At 37.4% G+C, this 5,250-nt stretch overlaps 1 long non-coding RNA gene across 1 annotated transcript in view; it reads left to right on the forward strand.

Annotated features, from left to right (window-relative positions):
• LOC149129303 (uncharacterized) overlaps positions 1–5,013 on the forward strand; it is a 15,535-nt gene extending 10,522 nt beyond the window's left edge. Inside the window, exon 3 of the long non-coding RNA XR_016240047.1 lies at positions 3,927–5,013. This is a non-coding gene — a long non-coding RNA (uncharacterized LOC149129303). The remainder of the gene's footprint in view (positions 1–3,926) is intronic.
• Positions 5,014–5,250: the final 237 nt, after the last annotated feature.

A 5,250-nucleotide genomic window follows, 5' to 3' on the forward strand; every position in this document is an offset into this window, starting at 1 on the left:
ATGAGTTCAAATTTCATTGAGGTCAACTTTGCCTCTCATCCTTTTGGGGTCGATAAATTATGTACCAATGAAACACTGGGGTCGATGTAATGGGCTAGTCCACTCCCCCACAATTGCAGGCCTTGTGCCTATAGTAGCAAGGATTATTATTATTACTGTTATCATTATTATTATTACTATTAGGAAGTGAGCTGGCAAAATCCTTAGTATTTGAGACAAAATGCTTAGCTGCATTTCTTCTAAGTTATCTTTTCCTTCAGTATAAAAGGAGCAGATTAAATTTTTAGATAAATCTGTTACAAGAAAGAAAAATGTAAGAGCAAGAATTTTGTAAAAGGAAACAGCATTTCTTTGCCATGTGAGATAATCGAGAAGAAGGGAAAGAGAAATGATGGAAGTGGACAACATGTTCATGTCAAGTAGTGCAACAGACTCTCCAAGAGATAATAAGAGACGTTCTCTCAAGAGAAGAAGGTAAAGGTTATGGTACTCTCTGTTGAATCTTTAAAATGGAAGACAGACAAAAACACAGCTGAAATTGTCATTTATATCAGTATATGGGTATACTGAGCTTTATGTATACATTTGTGTCCCAGAAACACAAGACTGGCAATAGGAAATACAGGACATGATGTGGTTCCATGAGTTTTGAGTTGCATTATGGGAGAGTAGTGAAAGCAGGGTTATGAAAAAGGGGACTTGTGATAAAGGGCTGTCAGAATTGGCTTACAGAGCCATATTAGAAGAATGTCTGTCAGAAGACTTTGAGACAAAAGGTATGAAATTAATTATATGGTCGGTACATACAAGCATGTCCTTTATGACCATATGTATCCCTACTCCCTCTCCCAGCCAAGAGGTCTTTATCTTGTGGGTGCTGGTGCCATATAAAATGTACTCATGTTGATGTCATGTTAAAAACAAAACCCTTGGTGGTAGCATGTAAAAGGCACCCAGCACTCTCAGTAAATTGGCTGGTGTTAGGAAGGGCATCCAACTGTAGAAACCCTGCCACAACAGACAATTGGAACCTGGACAGCTCTCTGGCTAGTCAGCCCCTGTCAAACCATCCAACGCATGCTAGCATGGAAAATATATATTAAATGATGATGATGATGAAGATGACGATGATGATGACGACGACGACGACGACGACGATGATGATGATGATAATGATGATGAAGATGATGATGATGAGGGCAGAAGGCCTACTTGCTATAATCAACAGAGCAAAATACACTTAGAGCTGAATGTTCAGAAGAATTGGAAAGATTATGCAAAAAACAAAAGCAAAAAGGAAGACAAAAATAATGAAAATCATCAACAACTGTGAAAAGAAGAAGAAACCCCTGATTCCAGCATTCCACCAACCAAAATTCTGGGTATAGCAAAGGAAATATCTTTAAGGCCAGCTGTGCAACTGGATAAGCAATTATATCTCTCAACAGTACCAACCTGTAGTATTACACCATCAAGCAATGAGGAACACACAAGAATGTCTTTTATGGCTATGCCCTCACTCCCTCTCTCGGGTGCTGGCACCCAGTTCACTCTCTGTAAAGTGGTTGGCTTTAGGAAGGACACCCATCGATAGAAACCCTGACAAAACAGACAATTGGAACTAGGACAGCTCTCAGGCTGGCCAGCTCCTCTCAAACCGTCCATCCCATGGCAGTATGGGAAATAGATGTTAAATGATGACGACGACGACGACGACGACGACGATGAGGAGGAGGAGGAGGAGGAGGAGGAGGAGGAGGAGAAAGAGGAGGAGGAAAATTCTCAAACAGTAGACAAAAATACAAAGAGAAAAAGAAAAAAATAACACCACAGAAAAACAAGATTTAAAACAAAACAACAAATAATGGTGAGGAAGAACAATTTCTTCCAAATGACGATTTCCTCCTCAGAAAAATAACAAAGAAAATCAAGAGAAAATTCACAATTCTTCAAAAATCTAAGCAGGAAATATCTTTTATCTCTTACTTGCTTCTGTCATTGGACTGTAGCCATACTGGGGCACTGCCTTGAAGGGTTTAACTGGACAAATTGATGCCAGAATTTACTTTTTCAAGCCTGGTACTTATTCTATCAGTTTCTTTCCCTGAGCCACCAGGCTATAAGGATGTAAACAAACCAGCATCAGTTTTCAAGTGGTGGTGAGGGACAAACAAGAACACACACACGCACACACACACATCTCTTTTACTATAGTCCCAGGCCTTGTAAATGGAAATTGAAAGAAGCCCAATATATATATGTATATATGTACATATGTATGTGTGTATTTGTGTCTCCTTGTCATGATATTGCATGATAATTCTAATTTTCTGCAAAAATATGTCAGGTCATGGTGAGTGTGCGGTGGTGGTGATGTGGTGGGGAAGAAACACTATCTTGCTTGGCTTCCAGTGAGTGTTAGTGACAGGAAGAGCATCCAGCAATAGAAAATCTGCCTCGAGCAGACACAGAAATGTTAATGATGATGATGATGATGATGAAAATAATGATGACAACGATGATGACAATGATGATGATGATGAAACATGGCAGTCTTTCTGAGTAGATTAATTTCCAATCTTCTGCAAAAACATGTCTGGCAGTGGTGAGGGGAGAAGAAGCACTAACTTGCTTGAGAACCAGTGAGGGTTGGTGACAGGAAGGACATCCAGCTGTAGAAAATCAGCTTTGAAAAGATATTAAAATGATGATGATGATGATGATGAAGACGATGATGACGATGATGATGATGATGATGAAGACGATGATGACGATGATGATGATGATAACAATGAGGATGACGATGGTGATGACGACAATGATGTCAACTACAACAATGACAACAATGACGATGACAATGGCAGTAATGACGAAGATGATGATGAACAAGTATGGCAGCACTTCCATGTGAATGCATGCAAAAAAAAAAAACAATTCTACTTGAAGACAAAATGCATAAAGAAAAGAGGCAAAACAACTGAATTCTTTAAAACATTGGGTGATAATTTCCAAGCGAAGCAAAACATTGAGTCAAAATGTTTCATCTGATGGAGGCAACAATTTAGCAACTGTTTATTTGCATCTGCTGAGGTTTTCCTGATAATTGCAAAAGCTGACAGACCAGATAATAGCAGTGAATCTCTAATGTTGCCTGAAGTGCCTGTACAGATTGCAATTGTCATGAAGCTGATTGCACATGAACTTAGGAAAGCCACCCCTTTGAGCAACTCATCAGAATTGAGGTAGATTGATGAGATGGCTGAGGGGCTGGAAAAGCAGCAAATTGATATTTATAAATGAAGTAGTTTGTCCTGTAAATTGTGGAATTTTTATCATGGATAATGAATCCATTATGGAAGGAAAATGTTGGCTGTGTGGTGAACAAGTTTTGCTTCTCAGCCTTATGGCTTTTGTGGTTCAGTCCCACTCTGTGGTACCATAGCCAAGTGTCTTCTATAGCCTCAGGCTGACTGAACTTTTGCAAGTAGGTTTGATAGATGGAAACAAAAAGAAGCCTAGTGTTTCTACCTCCCTACATACCTATGTATGGAAATACCTACCTATGTATCTATGTATTTAGCTATCTATTTATGTATTTAGCTATCTATCTATCTATCTATCTATCTATCTATCTATCTATCTATCTATCTATCTATCTCTCAATCAATCTTTCTATCAATTAATCTAACTCTATGTATGTATGTATGTATGTATGTATGTATGTATCTATCTATCTATCTATCTATCTATCTATCTATCTATACATATATATATATATATATATATATATATATATATATATATATATATATATATATATATATATATATATAGACACCTTTAATTTTCAAAATTTCTGATCTAAGCGTCTTAATATGTTTGCAGCAGTGTAGAATTTGCAATGTAATTATTCTTTTTCATTCCAGGTGCCATTATATTAAACATTTGCGAAGAGTAACCATGCCACACACAAAAAATTCAGCAGAACTGTCAGATTTTCAAAGAGGTCGTATTGTTGGGCAATCTAAGGCTGGTCTTAGCCAGTGAAAAATTTCCTAAAATTTTCAAATTCCTCTTGCTACTGATAATAGAATTATAGCGCAATTCAAAAACCAAGGAAAAGAATCAACAGATTCTCGTCCCGGCTGACCTGGGCCCTCGGAAAGGAAGCTTCGCTGTTTGAAGAGAATTGTGGAAAACAAATCCCGTTCGAAGACTTCTGACATTGCAAAACTGCTAGAAGTTAGTCCAAGAATGTGTGTTACATATCTGCATAAGCTTGGGTATTATAGACGAGCAACTAGAAGAAAACCTTCAACCAATTAATATCATGAAAAGAAAGAAATGGGCTAAGGAGATGTCAGAAAAATCCAGTTCATTTTGGGATAGAGTGATTTTCTCAGATGAATCTAGATTTGCATTATTTTCAGACAGTGGACGTGTTTGGGTCTGGAGGCTTCCCAATCAAGAATTTGATTTGAAACAACTCCAACCAACTGTGAAACATGGCTGTATCTCTGTAATGGTATGGGGAGCTGTCACCAGCAATGGTTGCTCTGAGCTGATCGAATGTGTTGGAACCATAAACTTTGAAAAATACACCGAAATACTTAAGCAAGGACTGCTTCTGATGTATTCACATGATAACATAATGAAAAATGAGTTTTTATTCATGGAAGATGGGGCTCCATGCCACACAGTGAAAAGGAATCAGCAATGACTGACTGAAAATGGGATAAAAAAGCTTCCTTGGCTGAGCCAATCTCCTAACATGAACCCAATTGAAAATCTTTGGAGCATACTAGATAGAGCTATACGAAAAACTGGACAGAAACTTAAATCTAAAGATGAATTATTTTGATTGTTGCATGAAAAGTGGGCAGAAATTCCACAAGAAACAATCACAAAGCTCATCAGTTCAATGCCAAAAAGAGTTTCTGAACTAAAAACTGCAAAGGGAATGTCAACTAATTGTTTGCTTTGTATATTAAATAAAAGATTTTGAAAATTGAAGGTGTCTATTTATTTCCTGCATGTCTGTATATATATATATATATATATATATATATATACACACACACACACACATACACACACACACACACACACACACACACACACACACACACATATATATGTATATCTGTATTTGTGTGTATGTGCATACATGGTCTGATGAATAAATATCTGGACTGTTGCCATAGTAACGAAGCTAAAGCACACAGAGTGAAGCCTCTTGATACAGATTGA

This window comes from Octopus bimaculoides, unplaced genomic scaffold, assembly GCF_046866305.1.
Source record: "Octopus bimaculoides isolate indiv1 unplaced genomic scaffold, ASM4686630v1 contig69, whole genome shotgun sequence".
Classification (NCBI taxonomy): Eukaryota; Metazoa; Mollusca; class Cephalopoda; order Octopoda; family Octopodidae; genus Octopus; species Octopus bimaculoides.